This window comes from Saccopteryx leptura, chromosome 2, assembly GCF_036850995.1.
Source record: "Saccopteryx leptura isolate mSacLep1 chromosome 2, mSacLep1_pri_phased_curated, whole genome shotgun sequence".
Lineage (NCBI taxonomy): Eukaryota > Metazoa > Chordata > Mammalia > Chiroptera > Emballonuridae > Saccopteryx > Saccopteryx leptura.
The window spans coordinates 320,918,837-320,935,704 of record NC_089504.1 but is presented as its reverse complement, the minus strand read 5'-3'; the positions used below and the strand labels follow the sequence as shown (position 1 = coordinate 320,935,704).

The following is a 16,868-nucleotide window of genomic DNA, read 5'->3' as shown; positions in this document are numbered from 1 at the left end:
ACCATGAAAGCTGGAATGCCCACTAGTGGGCGGTAGGGACCAGGTTTACTACCACTGAACTAAGGTATCGCAATGAAAACTGATGATTGATGCTTCTCATCTCTCTTCTTTCCTGTCTGCCTGTCTCTATCTATCCCTCTCTCTGACTCTTGCTCTGTCTCTGTAAAAAAAAAAGAAATTACTTTTTTTCCAGCATCCAGTCCAGCATAAGTTATTGCATTACTTGTCATGTCTTCTTACTCTCAGCATTCCTAGACATTATTAAAGAAGAAGAGCTCTCTTTTTTAAAAAACTAGAGTGTTCTGGCTCTGGCCAGTTGGCTCAGTGGTAAAGCATCAGCCCGGCATGTGGATGTCCGGGATTCGATACCCGGTGAGGGTATACAGGGAAGCGAACATCTGTTTCTTTCCCCTCCCCCCTCTCTCTTCTATTTCTCTTTTCCCCTCTCACAGCCAAGGCTCCACTGGAGCAAGTTGGCTCGGGCTCTGAGGATGGCACCATGGACTCGCCTCAGGTGCTAAAATGGCTCTGGTTGCAATGGAGCAAGGGTTTCAGATAGGCAGAATATCGCCCCCTAGTGGGTGTGCCGGGTAGATCCTGGTCAGGCTCATGTGGGATTCTGTGTCTCTGTCTCCTCACTTCTCACTTAAGAAAAATACAAAATAAAAAACTAGACTGTTTCTAATTTTTGGTTTGTTTGATTTTTTAAATGATTAGATTCAGATTATAATCTATGGTCTGAATGTTATGTAAATGTATGTTTTCTTGGGATGGTACAGCTGGAGGCATACAATGTCCATCTGTCACTCATTCCTGATTTTGATGATCATATCAAGGTGCTATTTTTTTTAATAAGCTTTTCATTTTGGGTTAATTGTAGATTTACAGAGACGTTGCAAAGATATTACATAGAATTCCTATATACTCCTTATCCAGTTTCTCCATTGTTACATTTTATATTTCTATGGAACATTTGTCAAAACTAAGAAACCAACAGTGGTAGAATACTGTTAGCTAAACTCCAGACTTTTATTTGGATTTCATTAACTTTTACATTAATATCCTCATTCTGTTACAGAATCCAATCCAGAGAACTACCTTGCATTTATTGTTTCTCCCCAAATATCAATTGATTTGGCAGAAGACAAATAATAATTGACCTCACCCCACTGGTCACTTTTTGATTGTGTGTATATGTGTTCTCTCTCTCTATCTCTCTCTCTCTCTGTCTCATATATGTCAGAGATCCAGGCTGACTCCAAATTTGACATTTAAAGAAATGATTCACCCAAAACTTGTTTTCTAGCTTAGGACCATGATTTCCTTAAACACCTTCAGTTCTTCTCTTTTGACTCCAGTAGTAGCATCTTCTCTCATTTCACAATTACTTTGTAAAAGATAACTAGGAGAAAAAGTCAAGCCACGTTAGGATGCAGACACTGGATAATCTTTTTGACCTGAGTACCAGATTGTGACTCATTTCTACGTTCTATCCTTATTAGAGGTAGGCATCAAATTTGTGCTTTAGCAAAGTTACAAATTATTGTATTCTAGACTTTTGAGTAACTACTGATTTAGTAGATATCATATTATTAAAGCCGTACATGTCAAGGTCCTACTGTAGTATTAAAGCTAATTCCTAGTAGGTATTTAATTATGTCAATAAGAGTTTGGGGAAGTCTTACTCTAGTATTTATTTTTCTCTGTGGTTTTTCTTGTATAATGTTTATAATTTGGAGTAGTTGTTAGGGTAGTTATAAAAATAGTGATTTGTATTCTGTATGGAGAGAACCCTATTTGTAGAGAAGCGGTATGTTTTTTCAAACATACTCCAAGGCAAAATTTCAAACAAGAATAAATTGTATATTAAAAAGGAAAATGTACTTATGAAATTACATCAGTAGTGTTTTTATCATTACAGTTTTTCCTGTGGACGTTAATGAATAAGGATGGTATCTTGTTCTTTAGATTAATTTTAGCTCATGGCTTATTTTTAAGATTAATAAGGTAAGATTTCTCATAAGCATAATCATTTGCTTTGTTTTATTTTCCTTAGGAAACCAACTTATATTTAATTTAAACAGTGTTTGCAAAAAAGGTACATTGCCTGTTCTAATGTGTCTTTTAAATAGTTGATCTAAACTTTTGTGTGGGCCACGAGATAAATATTTTAATAGTTTGATTTTATATTAAGTTATAGCAAATAAGTTTTCTCAGCCAAAGTTTTTCCCCTAAGGACATATGAATATCAACTTTGAATTTTATAACTTAATTCAGAGTGAAAATTGTTTTTGATGCACGTAGGACTAGGTACTCCTAAGTTCTGTGAAAACGCACTGTGTGACTTTGAATTATGAGTTATAAGGAAAGTATATACGTTTCTTTGTCTACTTAAAGTTAAATGTTTATATATATTTCTCTTTTTAAAATTTTTTATTAACTTTAATTTATTGTGTTAACATGGATTCAAGTGATTCTCTCAATAATATAACTCCCTCACCCCCACCGCCTTGTTCCCCACTACCCTTCTTCCTGGTCCCCCTGCCAAACTCCGTGCCCCATTTCCTTTGGGATTTGCTGTGCTGTTACCTGTATCTATGTGGTTTGTATATATAATTTCACTAATCCCTTCACCTCTCTGATCCCTCATCCCTCTTCCCTCATGACAGCTGTCCCTCTGCTCCCTGTGACCCCGCCTCTACCTCTGTTCCATTTTTCAGTTCACTTGTTCATTAGATTCCACATATAAGTGAGATCATATATTTGTCTTTCTCTGTCTGGCTTATTTCACTTAGCATAATAATCTCCAGGTCCATCCATGCCATTATATATATTTCTTAACACTTACAGCTTTATTATTTAAAATCATGCAAGTAATTAGTAAAAGTTCAAATATACTTCTTTGATATAAGTAATGTCATTATTTGGTATCATCACCTCATTGTTTTGGTTAAACATCATTCAAGTATGAAGGGGGAGAATACTGTCAATTTTAAGTATTCATGAACTCAGAAAGTACCCTAAGGATAATGCAGCTATTACAAGAAAATAAAATTACTCAAGGTTTTTTCTTAGCAAAATAAAGCATAAATGTAAGGCAGGAGATGCAGAAAGAAAAGTGAGCAAAATGAGAAGAACTTGCATTTGTATTTAACTGTAAGTACTGTACTACAAGTAGAATTTATTCCAGGAGTGCGAAGATGTTTCTATATCAGAACATTTAACAGAAGTTTTTCTCCCTCTTCTTTTCCAAGTGAGAGGAGGGCAGATAGAGAGACAGACTCCTACATGCACTCCAAATGGGATCTACTGTCAACCCCCATCTGGGACTGATGCTCTGCCCATCTGGGGCCATACTTAAAACCAAGCTGTTTTTAGCACCTGAGGTGGAGGTTCCATGTAGCCATCCACCCCCTCAGCGCCTGGGGCAGTGCACTCAAACCAATTGAACCATGGGTGCAGGAGGGGAAGAGAAAGAGAGAAAGAGAGAAGGGGGAAGAGAAGCAGATAGTCAGTTCTCTTAACCGAGAATCGAACCCAGTACATCCACACACCAGACCAACACTCTACCACTGAACCAACCGGCCAGGGCCCAACAGAAGTTTTTAAATTGGAAAAAAATGTAAAAACCACGTGATGGTATCATTGTATTTGAAAACAGCATTTTATAAAACTCAGCAGTCATTAAAAAATATTAAAATAGAAAAAGGGAGATAAATCCAACATCAAAACATACTAAACAAACAAAGGTAGTAGCCAGTTTCTTTTTCTTTCTTTTTTTTTTAAGGTGAGAGGCCAGTGAGGCAGAGTCCCGCATGTTCCCCACTTGGATTTACCCAGAAACCCCATCTTGGGCTGATGCTCTAGTACCCAGCTATTTTTAGTGCCTAAGGCTGTTGCTGTAGGACAGAGCTATCCTCAGCACCCTGGGCCATGCTCAAACCAACTGAGCCACTGGCTGTGGGAGAGGAAGAGGGAGAGAAGCAGATAGTCAATTTTCCTTTGTGCTCTGACTGGGAATCAAACACGAGACGTTCTTACTCAGGACCGACCGGAGCTACTGGCCAGGGCCACAGCCGATTCTTAAAACAGAAAACATGTAGAGATTTCTTATTACCACTGTTTGTCAGAATTGTTTGGAAGATTCTAGTATACAATAAAGACAGGAAAATAAAATGATTAGTATAAACTTTGGAAAAGAAAAGACAGTGTTATCTTTATTAAATGAGGTGAAAACCCCAGAGAATCTAGTAAATAACTACTAGAGATAATATAATTTGGCAAGGTGGTTGGTACTTTCAACTCTACCAATATTTACTGATTAGAAATGTAAATGAGAAAAAAATAACATTTACAGTGATAACCATCCAATTCTCATGAAAATTGAGAAACCTTATTGGAGTGTATAAGGCTTAGACAGATGGAAACACATATCATGTTTCTTCTGCGTTTACACATAAATTTATTGCAATTCCATTTGGAAAACAGCAGTTTCATTTTCAGTTCGATAAGGGAACTTTAAAATTCTATGAAAGAATAAATGAGAGTAGCCAAGGATGAAAAAAATAATTGATTTTGGTGGAGGTATGACTTACAAGGCATTAAAACTAACTATAAATAATGTCACATAATTAGACATAGGTTAGATACGTCTAGGATCAAGGAAAGCAATGGTAGTAATGAGGCAGAGCATTATTGCTACTTCATTTTGTAGAACTGTCCGATACATTGTAGGATACATTTCCATTATCGCAAAAGATAACCTTTCAAATTTTCAGTCAGTCTGCCCTTGATTGAGACCTGAGCTAGAGATATAATGGATGTGTTAGATTTTATGTTTTCTTATATCATTGTATTACCTTTAAATGCTTGGGGGGGCTGATACTGCTGTGTTTAATATCTTGTTTGTGGGTGTATCATTTCCTCATGTATTTTCTAAGGTTTGTCTATAAGCTCATCTTAGGTAGGACTTGCTTTCTGTGGGTATGCTGTACTGTTGACTGTACTGGCATCACAGGCTATGAATTGACTTATACAAGTTTTTTATTGTGGTAAAATATATATAACATGAAATTCACCATTTTAACCATTTTTATTTTTAATTTTTTTTTTTTTTTTTTGAGAGAGAGAGAGCGAGAGAGGGATAGATAGGGACAGACAGACAGGAACGGAGAGAGATGAGAAGCATCAATTATCAGTTTTTCGTTGTGGCACTTTAGTTGTTCATTGATTGCCTTCTTATATGTGCGTTGACTGTGGGGCTACAGCAGACCAAGTAACCCCTTGCTCAAGCCAGTGACCTTGGGTCCAAGCTGGTGAGCTTTGCTCAAACCAGTTGAACCTACATTCAAGCTAGCAACCTCAGAGTCTTGAATCTGGGCCCTCTGCATCCCAGTCTGATGCTCTATCCACTGTGCCACTGCCAGGTCAGGCCATTTTAACCATTTTTAGAAAAAAAAATTTCTATTGATTTGAGGTAGAAAGGAAAGGAGAGAGAGAAAGAGAAGCATCAACTCATTGTTTCATTTAGTTGTTCCAAGCAGTTGTGCACTCATCGATTGCTTCTTGTACGTGCCCTGACTGGGGGATCAAACCCGTGACCTCTGGTGCACCAGGTCAATGCTTTATCCACTGAACCACCCAGCCAGGGTTTAACCATTTTTAATTGTACACTTCAGTGGCATTAAACATTTACAGTGTTGTACAACCATGAGCACTATTCATTTCCCCAAATTTTACATCACTCCCAAATTAAAGTCTGTGCCCACAAAGTGGTAAAACTCCCCTGTTCCCTGTCTCTCCAGCCCCTGATATGTAGTTGCTGTCTCTGTGAATTTGCCATTTCTAGGTATCTCACAGAAGTGCAATCATACTGTTTTGTCCTTTTGTGTCTAGCTTATTTCACCTAGCATAATGTTTTTAAGGTTCATAATTGATGTAGCATGTATCAGAACTTCATTCCTTTTTATGACTGAATAATATTTATTTGTATGTCTATGCCATATTTTGTTTACCCATTAATCTGTTGGTAAACAGTGGAGTTATTTCCTTTTTTTAGCGATTGTGAATAATGCTGCTATGAACATTGTCATATAAGTATCTGTTTGAGTCACTTTTCATTTTTTTAAAATATAGCTAAAAGTAGCCTGACCAAACAGTGGCTCAGTGGATAGATAGAGCATCGAACTGGGAGCAGAGAACCCAGGTTTGAAACTCCGAGGTTGCCGGCTTGAGCATGGGCTCATCTGATTCCAGCAAGGCTCACCAGCTTGAGCCCAAGGTCACCAGCTTGAGCAAGGGTCACTCGATCTGTCATAGCCCCTCGTCAAGGCACATATGAGAAAGCAATTAATGAACAACTAAGGTGCCGCCTGACCAGGTGGTGGCGCAGTGGATAGAGCGTCAGACTGGGATGCGGAAGACCCAGGTTCGAGACCCCGAGGTCGCCAGTTTGAGCGCGGGCTCATCTGGTTTGAGCAAAAAGCTCGCCAGCTTGGACCCAAGGCTGCTGGCTCGAGCAAGGGGTTATTCCATCTGCTGAAGGCCCACGGTCAAGGCACATATGAGAAAACAATAAATGAACAACTAAGGTGTCGCAGTGCACAATGAAAAGCTAATGATTGATGCTTCTCATCTCTCCGTTCCTGTCTGTCTGTCCCTGTCTATCCCTCACTCTGACTCTCTCTGTCTCTGTAAAAAAATAAATAAATAAATAATAACAACTAAGGTGCCATAACGAAGAATTGGTGCTTCTCATCTTTCTCCCTTGTCTGTTTCTCTCTCTGTCACAAAATATATATATACATACACACAGTATATATGGCTAAAAGTAGAATTGCTGGTCATATGTGGCAATGTACAGGGTTTTGTGTGAACATATATTTTCATTTCTTTTGGGCTAATGTCCAAGACTGAAATTTCCAAGACATTTTAATTATTTATATATATTTACTTTTTTTTTTTTTTTTCTTTTTACAGAGACAGAGAGAATCAGAGAGAGGGACAGCCAGGCAGGAACAAAGAGAGATGAGAAGCATCAATCATCAGTTTTTCATTGCAACACCTTAGTTGTTCATTGATTGCTTTTTCATATGTGCCTTGACCGTGGGCCTTCAGCAGACTGAATAACCCCTTGCTCAAGCCAACCTTGGGTCCAAGCTGGTGAGCTTTGCTCAAACCAGATGAGCCCGCGCTCAAACTGGCGACCTTGGGGTCTTGAACCTGGGTCCTCCGCATCTCAGTTCGACGCTCTATCCACTGCACTACCGCCTGGTCAGGCTATATTTACTTTTTAAAGGAAGTGCCAACTCTTTTCCAGAGTGGTTATACTATTTTACATTCCCACCAGCAGTGTATAAGTGATCCAGCTTCTCCTTATTCTTGTCAGCATTTGGTGTCACTCTTTTTATTTTAGCTATTTTGATAGGTGTATATTGGTATCCTGGTTTTAATTTGCATTTCCCTAGCGTCTAATGCTATTGAGCATTTTTCCATGTGCCTATTTGCCATCTGTATGTCTTCTTTGATGAAATATCTCTTCATGTTTTTAAAGCCTGTCTTCTAATTGGAGTGTTTGTTTTTGTGTGTGTGTGTGTTGATTTTTGAGAGTTCTTTATATATTCTCACCTTTGTCAGGCATGTGGTTTGCAAATATTTTCCCCAGTTTATTGATTGTCTTTTATTTCCTTAACAGGATCTTTTTAGAGCAAAAGTTCTTAATATTGATGAAGTCTAGTTAATCAGATTTACTTATAGATTATGCTTTTGGTTTCTGTCAGTAGATGTTTATTACTGGGTAGTATGCTGGTTACTTGATATTTGAGTTTGAGTTAAATTATTTTTAATCACCTCATGAGCAAAATCAGTTCATCTGTGAAAATAGGGTCTTTGTTAGCAGTATTTGTTACTGGTGTGTTTTTGTTTATTGTCATTGAAATTAATTAAAATCTTCACTGCTCTCTGAATAATGAATGTTCATAATAAACTATAAAGAAATATGTATTGGGCCCTGGCCGGTTGGCTCAGTGGTAGAGCGTCGGCCTGGCGTGCAGAAGTCCCGGGTTCGATTCCCAGCCAGGGCACACAGGAGAAGCGCCCATCTGCTTCTCCACCCCTCCCCCTCTCCTTCCTCTCTGTCTCTCTCTTCCCCTCCCGCAGCCGAGGCTCCACTGGAGTAGGGATGGCCCGGGCACTGGGGATGGCTCCTCGGCCTCTGCCCCAGGCGCTAGAGTGGCTCTGGTCGCAACAGAGCAATGCCCCAGAGGGGCAGAGCATCACCCCCTGGTGGGCAGAGTGTTGCCCCCTGGTGGGCGTGCGGGTGGATCCCGGTCGGGCGCATGCGGGAGTCTATCTCTCCCCGTTTCCCGCTTCAGAAAAATACAGAAAAAAAAAGAAAGAAATATGTATTATACAATAGTATTTAATGAAAATATATTTATACTGGAAAAATATCTTTTTATTTCCAGGGATAGATTTGGGGTTCATGGCAAAATTGAGGGGAAGGTACAGAGATTTTCCATATACCCTCTTCCCCTAAACATGTATGTAACCATCTTTTTTAAAAAAAAACACTGACTGATCTTTTCTTCTCAATCTCCTGATTGATCTTCCTTCTCAGCTCCACCATATTTAAACTCCATCTGATTACCCTTTCTATCCTTACAGTGTGTTTCACTCTTTGAGATATTTTTATTTTTTGGTTTTATTATTGCCTGTCTTCCCCAATAAACATAAGCCTTATGTATTCATTGTCTGTCTTATTCCCAGCATCTAGAATGGTGCCCAGAAATTAGTAGATAAATATTTGTCAAATAAATGAATAAATATACTTTATGCTCTGACTCACAGTCACTGGCTTTTATTCTCAACCTGTTATATTAATTTTTCAAAGGTACTAATTAGAAAATTCTTAGCTTGGCAGGACCTGACCTTAGCTAACTTTTCTAGCTTTATTCCCTATAACTCTAATTCAGAAACTTTCTGCTTTATTCAAGTCAATCTTCTTAATGGTTTGTATTTTCTGTACCCCTTTAATCATGACATTCATCTGTCTGGAATAAACTTGCCATTTATTCTTGAGTCACTTCTTTAAATCCTACCCAATCAATTGTTAAAGTTCATTTTTATCATTCTGATTTATTGACTCAGGTACTGTAGTGCCTACTACTTGTATTCCTAGTGTGAAAGATAATAATGTTGTGCCTTGTATAACTTGTGAACTTTCTTTAGGGGACAATCAATAAATGCTTCCTTAACATACCATATTTATTGCTCCATAAAACGCACCTGACCATAAGACACACCTAGAGTTTTAAGGAGGAAAATAAGAAAAAAACTATTCTGAACCAAATGGTGTGTTAAAATTTTTAATAAAATACGGTATTCTTCTCTCCATAAGACATATGGGCATTTTCCCTTCCACTTTTGGGGAGAAAAAGTGCGTCTTATGGAGTGAAAAATACAGTAGTTTAAGTATCCTAAGGTTAAGGAATATACACTTCCTCTTATCCATCAGTTAGTATTTTACTACTATATTTATATTGATATATCTATATTTTCTTTTTTATTTTTATTTTTATTTTTTTGTATTTTTCTGAAGCTGGAAACGGGGAGAGACAGTCAGACAGACTCCCGCATGCGCCCGACCGGGATCCACCCGGCACGCCCACCAGGGGTGATGCTCTGCCCACCAGGGGGCGATGCTCTGCCCCTCCGGGGCGTCGCTCTGCCGCAGCCAGAGCCACTCTAGCGCCTGGGGCCGAGGCCAAGGAGCCATCCCCAGCGCCCGGGCCATCTTTGCTCCAATGGAGCCTTGGCTGCGGGAGGGGAAGAGAGAGAGACAGAGAGGAAGGGGGGGTGCTGGAGAAGCAAATGGGTGCTTCTCCTATGTGCCCTGGCTGGGAATCGAACCCTGGTCCCCCGCACGCCAGGCCGACGCTCTACCGCTGAGCCAACCGGCCAGGGCCTATATTTCCTTTTTTAAATCAGACTTTTTGTTGATTGATTTGAGAGAGAGAGAAAGGGGAAAAGAGAGAAAAACATTTATTTGTTCCACTTATTTGTGCATTCATTGGTTGATTCTTCTATGTGACCGATGCTCTAACCAGCTGAGCTACCTGGACAGGACTGTATAGCTATATTTCATTAAAAGAGAATATAAGAGGTCATGTAAAGTTCTTTTTTAAAGATTATATTTATTTTAGAGAGGAAAGAGAGAGAAAGGGAGGGAGGAGCAGGAAGCATCAACTCCCATATGTGCCTTGACTAGGCAAGCCCAGGGTTTCAAGGCGACCTCAGTGTTCCAGGTCATCAATTTATCCACTGTGCCATCACAGGTCAGATGAAAAGTTCTTGTCTTTAGTGAAGCATGAGGCCCTGGCCGATTGGCTTAGCAATAGAGCGTCGGTCCAGCATGTGCAAGTTTCGGGTTTGATTCCTGGTCAGGGCACACAGGAAAAGTGACCATCTGTTTCTCTCCCCTTCCCCCCTTGCAACTCTCCCCCACACCTGCAGCCATGGCTTGAGTGATTCCACCAAGTTGGTCCTGGGTGCTGAGGGTGGCTTGATAGCCTTGCCTCAGGTGCTAAAAATAGCTGTTGCTGAGCAACAGAGAAGTGGCCCCATATAGGCAGAGCATTGCCCCATAAGGTAGCTTGCTGGGTGGATCTTGGTCAGGGCGCATGTGGGAGTCTGTCTGTCTCCCTGCCTCTCACTGAATAATAATAATAATAAATAATAATGAAGCATGAGTTGAGGAACAGTTACTTTATATTTGTTGGTGTTCTATGTTTCACAAAGGAAAAGAACTTTAATGTATATTACCTAATTTAATCTGTATGGCAAATATTACTCCATTTTTACAGATGAGAGATCAAAAGGCTTGCCCAAGATAAAAAGACAAAGTAATTTTTTCCCAAGTGTCTACAGCTAGTAAACAGCCATAGAAGAAACCATTGAATTCTCATTCTTCATACATTGCTATCACTGAATAAAATAGACAGTTAGTAATGGAATTAAGTCTGAACTAACATTTGAAAACTGTATGTCTTTTCTTCGAAGTAACAAGTCAGGTGTTAGTTGAAATTGCTAAGAATTGTGTCAAAGTAGGCAAGAGTTTATAGCTTCTTGTCATAGTTGAGACTTAAATTGTGTGCATTTTTGTTCTTTGATTTTTTTCCACTTGTTTTTCATGGAAACATGTTAAATATGGGTACCAGTTATACATTATAAGTTGATTTCTCAGTTTTGTTTATTATTTGAAAATCACCTTAAATGTGAACTAATTAACATTATTATCTCTTTGTTAGGCTTTCCTGATTATTAAATCTGTGTTAATACAGTGGATGTTAATTAAATATTTTTTTCATGGTCTTAGTCATTTTTCTGCCTATATTTCTACAATATTTACTAAAAATATTAGGGATTCTCAATTACAGTGACAAATATGAAGGCTAGAATTAGAGGAACTAATTAATTAGATCAGTGGTCCCCAACTTTTTTTTTTTTTTTTTGTATTTTTCTGGAGTTGGAAACGGGGAGGCAGTCAGACAGTCTCCCACATGCGCCCTACCAGGATCCACCCGGCATGCCCACCAGGGAGCGATGCTCTGCCCATCTGGGGCATAGCTCTGTTGCAACCAGAGCCATTCCAGCGCCTGAGGCAGAGGCCATAGAGCCATCCTCAGTGCCCTGGCCAACTTTGCTCCAATGTAGCCTTGGCTGCGGGAGGGGAAGAGAGAGACAGAGAAGAAGGAGGGGGGAGGAGTGGAGAAGCAGATGGGCGCCTCTCCTGTGTGCCCTGGCCGGGAATCGAACCTGGGACTCCTGCACGCTAGGCTGATGCCCTACCTCTGAGCCAACCGGCCAGGGCCGGGCCCCAACCTTTTTTGGTCCACGGACTGGTTTAATGTCAGAAAATATTTTCACGGACCAGCCTTTAGGTTGGGACAGATAAATGTATCACGTGACTGAGACAAGCGTCAAGAGTGAGTCTGAGATGGATGTAACAGAGGGAATCTGGTCATTTTTTAAAAATAAAACATTGGCCCTGGTCGGTTGGCTCAGCGGTAGAGCGTCGGCCTAGTGTGCGGAGGACCCGGGTTCGATTCCCGGCCAGGGCACACAGGAGAAGCGCCCATTTGCTTCTCCACCCCTCCGCCGCGCTTTCCTCTCTGTCTCTCTCTTCCCCTCCCGCAGCCAAGGCTCCATTGGAGCAAAGATGGCCCGGGCGCTGGGGATGGCTCCTTGGCCTCTGCCTCAGGTGCTAGAGTGGCTCTGGTCGCAATATGGCGACGCCCAGGATGGGCAGAGCATCGCCCCCTGGTGGGCAGAGCATCGCCCCTGGTGGGCGTGCCGGGTGGATCCCGGTCGGGCGCATGCGGGAGTCTGTCTGACTGTCTCTCCCCGTTTCCAGCTTCAGAAATGAAAAAAAAAAAAAAAAAAGAATTAAAAAAATAAAAAATAAAAAAATAAAACATTGTTCAGACTTAAATATAAATAAAACGGAAATAATGTAAGTTATTTATTCTCTCTCTGCGGACCGATACCGGTCTGTGGCCCGGGGGTTGGGGAACACTGAATTAGATAATGCCCCCTTCTGGTTGTGGATGTCTTCTCTCTTAGTGGCTTAAGGTAAAGTATTTGGGGATGGGATAGTGGGGAAAGAAGGTTGACAAGCAGAATGGGATGACAAATAGTAAAGGCAATAACACGAAATTTCAGCATTGAGTTGCCCACTACAGTCTTTAGAGACTACCTGAGTTGATTAGAAGCCTGTGTCCTTCATGATTCTATAAGATCTGTTCCTGATTATCTTTGACTTGATTTCCTGTATGCAGCTATTGCTCACTTTTTTTTCAGCCACATTATTAGCCTTTTTCTGCTTTAGGATTTTTATGTTTGTTGTGCCTTTGCCTGAAATGTTTGCTCCCTTTCTTCACTGAGAACTTAATTTAGAAGTCACTTCCTTGAGCTCTTTCCTGGCTTCCAGATTGAAGACTTTAGCCCATTTTTTGTTTCTCTTTTTATTTTGTCTCCCCTTTTATATTTTGTCTCTGTTGCAATAATCAGTATCTTATTATTTATCTTGTTTTTTTCTGTTTTATTATCTATATTTCCTACTGTTAATACAAGTTTCATGACAAGTTCATTCTCTTTTCCACTGTATCCTTTGCACCTGACTGGCACAAAGTAAGCACTCAGTAATATTGTTTTATGAATGAATAACCTTTTAAGGAAGGTAACTCTGGTATCAGTATGTAAAATGGACTGCAGTGAATCGACTCTAATTAACAGAGGATGAGAAGACTAAAGGACTAAAGAAGATACACAAGGAAGACATTTTTGAGGTAAAATAGAAAGGAATCAGTTACTAAAGTGTCTAGGAAAAGAAAAGAGTGAAGAAAATAATTAGTTAATCTAGATTTCTGCCTAGAGAGACTGACTAATGTGACATTGCATTATTACACACCCATATTAGGTACAGAAGAATCATATATTAAGTGAATACCTATCCAGAAAAATTTTGCTTTCAAATGTAATTTATTTAATTCCATGGTTTATTTCCATTCTTCTGGGTTCCTTTCTAATTTACCTTTATGTGAGCTTTGGGATTATGTCTCCCCCTGCACTTGAGGATAATTTAATGTTATTGTATATAAGCCCTTTAGCATTGTACTGTAACATTTCACCCTAAAGATTCATTTTCATTATTATCTGCTTTCATAGTTTTGTACTTTCATAGTTTACTGTTTCCATCTATGTTGCTGAAAAGGAAACCAGAGAAAGCTGTGTAGGGTTAATGCTATCAGCACAGGCCCTTATGTGACTATATTTAGGAAATAGATTTTGCTTTCTGATTGAAAAGAGATTTAAATAATGAGTTAAATATAGGATTTTATAATACTTAATTTTTTGTTATGTTTTAAAATATGCAGTAATGCCTTTACCGGCTTAGAATAATTTTAACACAAGAGTAAACTCAAAATGAATAAAAGACTTAAATGTAGGTTACGAAACCATAAAAATCCTAGAAGAAAACATAGGCAGTAGACTCTCAGTCTCTTGTAGCGATATTTTTGCTAATGTATCTCCTCAGGCAAGTAAAACAAAGGAAAAATAAACAAACGGGACTATATCAAATTAAAAAACTTTTGCACAAGAAAATAAACCATCAATAAAATGAAAAGACAACCCACTGTATGGGAGAACATATTTGTTGATACATCTGATAAGGGAATAATAGTCAAAATTTATAAAGAACTTATAAAGCTCAACACCAGAAGACAATCCAGTTAAAAAGTGGGCAAAGGACCTGAATAGACACTTCTCCAAAGAAAACATACAGACGGCCATAGACATGTGAAAAAATGTTCAATGTTACTAATCATCAGAGAGAGGCAAGCTAAAACCACAATGAGGTATCACTTCACACCTGCCAGAATGGCTATCATCAACAAACAACAAGTCCTGGTGATGTGGAGAAAAGGACTTGTTGTTTGTTGATGCAGCCCTCATGCAGCCACTGTGGAAAACAGTACGGAGTTTCCTCAAAAATTAAAAATCGAACTGCCTTTCGACCCAGCTATTTCAGTTCTAGAAATATATCCTAAGAGTTCTGAAACACCAATTCAAAAGAAGATACACACCCCCATGTTTTTTACAGCATTCTTTACAATGCCAAGATCTGGAAACAGCCCAAGTGTCCATCTATGGATGAGTGGATAAAAAACTGTGGTATATTTACACAATAGAATACTACATGGCCATAAAAAAGAAAGAAATCCTACTTTTAGAGACAGCGTGGATGGACCTGGAGAGTATTATGATAAGTGAAGTAAGCCAGTCAGAAAAAGACAAATACCACATGATCTCACTTATGTATGGAATTTAAGGAACACATATTGAGGAACAAAATAGAAACAGAGGCATGGACACAGGGAACAGATGGACAGCTTTCAGGGGGGAGTAGAGTAAGGGGAATGGGTAAAAGAATGTGAAAGGATTAACCAAAAAACATATACGTAGAACAGAGATACAGATAGAGTGGTAGTAGCCAGAGGGAAAAGAGGGGGGTGTAGAGGTAGTGGGGAGGGCAAAGGGGGGAAAATGGAGGTGGAAAGAGACTTTGGGGTGGGGTGGGTCCGATACAGTGTGTAGGTGGTGGTATGTTGAGTTGAACACTTGAAAACCGTATGGTTTGGCAAACCATGTCATCCCAATTAAGTTAAAAATTTGGGGAAAAGGATGGTTATCCCTCATCAGTTAATGATGTGTTTTGTATATCCTACTAAAGAGTTTGGATTATATCCTTAAAACCATAAGGGAGCCATTGGAGGATTTTAAACTGGTGAGTAAAAATGATTTTAATACCTAACTCAGCCCCCTGTTGTCAGTTTTATTAAATTTTAAATTTCTGGAGAAAATAAGAATTTTATGTTAAATTTAAATTTGATTAGATCCTATATAGTCTTTTCCCTGCTCAATTATATTTGCTGTTGTAGCAGTTAAAATGGTTAGAATTAACCAAAGACCCAACTTAGAGTGACAGAGATATAAAAAGGATTTATAAGTTACCACAATAAGGAATTCTGGAGATATGGTGATTATAGATAAATTAATTCTGAAGCCTAACAGCATTGTCAAGGACTTAATTTCTTGCCATCTTTCTGCTCTGCTATTTTCAGCATACTGATTATTGTTCCTTCTGGTCTTTATATGGATACAAGAGGACTGCATACCCACAACTTTTATATCTGCACACAAGCATTGTTCAGAGACTGGTAGAACAACTGGCCTTTTCTTGGGTCCATTTTTAAGATTATGCACTTTCATGAAAGCCAATTTTTCCCCTTCCCCATTTGCCTCACATCCCATTGGCCAAATTATAGTACACAGCCTTTCTTAAACCAATTAATTGGGTTGTAAAACTGTTAGTAAGATTCATTTACTAATTAAGGTTCACCTCCTGAAGCTAGGGAGAGAACCAGCTCAGTTCAGCTTCACCTGAACTAAAATCAGGATTCTGGTAGTATGAAAGAAAAGATTGGGTGTGCAGTCATTGGAGTCGATCACTTTTTCTTTTTTTTTTAATTAACTTAGGTATGGTTTTTGTTGAGGTTTTAGATTAACAATGTTTCCCATACTAAGAGTTAGAAGGACAAACCCACATTTTCTCCCAAAGAGGAAAGACAAGACCTCCTTCTGTTTGTCAGTAATGCTAATATTTTGCTATAATGTTTCCAGGTGTTATAGTATTGTCATGGTGTGAGTCAATCTGTTTGTGTCTTAAGCATTTTGGAAATTTTTAAAGACTTGGTTTTTGACCTGCAACACTAAGGAGTGGGCCCTGAACCATACATAGGATTTGACTGTGCAGGAGGCCTGCCTGGGGAAAATAAACAGCAGATAATCACAGAAGTTAAATTTCTGTGATTATTCTTGACTAGGGGGATTCTTTTCTAGTCTGTTGTGGGAGTGGATGGGAGTTGTGCTCTTACTTAATCCTCCTGAATGTATATTTTTAATGATAGGAATTTTTGTGTCTGTAAGGAGGCAGGTCTTTCAAATTCATATACTTGTAACAGATTTGTTGTCTACTTGTTTACTGTCATCTTCCATCCTAATCACAAAAGACTTAACTGCTTAAAAAGGGGGATATCCATTCAGTGCAAAAAAAAAAGGATATTGAAGAAAAAATTAATCTTTTCAAAACAATGCTTCGCTGTACATTTTTGCTTTAAAAATCCACCTCATGCCTCATCCCATTACTTTTGATATGATTCATGTACTAGTTAATGCATTTATTCCTTGCCTCGGACTATTATATATTTTGCCATTCTTCTTTGTTTTCATCTTGAAGACTGATGGCC

General features: G+C 39.0%; 1 protein-coding gene and 1 non-coding gene across 7 annotated transcripts in view; both read left to right on the top strand.

The window, feature by feature from the left end:
• TANC2 (tetratricopeptide repeat, ankyrin repeat and coiled-coil containing 2) overlaps positions 1 to 16,868 on the top strand; it is a 372,265-nt gene that overhangs the window by 55,840 nt on the left and 299,557 nt on the right. The window lies entirely within an intron of this gene.
• TRNAT-AGU (transfer RNA threonine (anticodon AGU)) lies at positions 12,044 to 12,119 on the top strand. Its single transcript has one exon. It is a non-coding gene; the product is annotated as a tRNA-Thr (tRNA).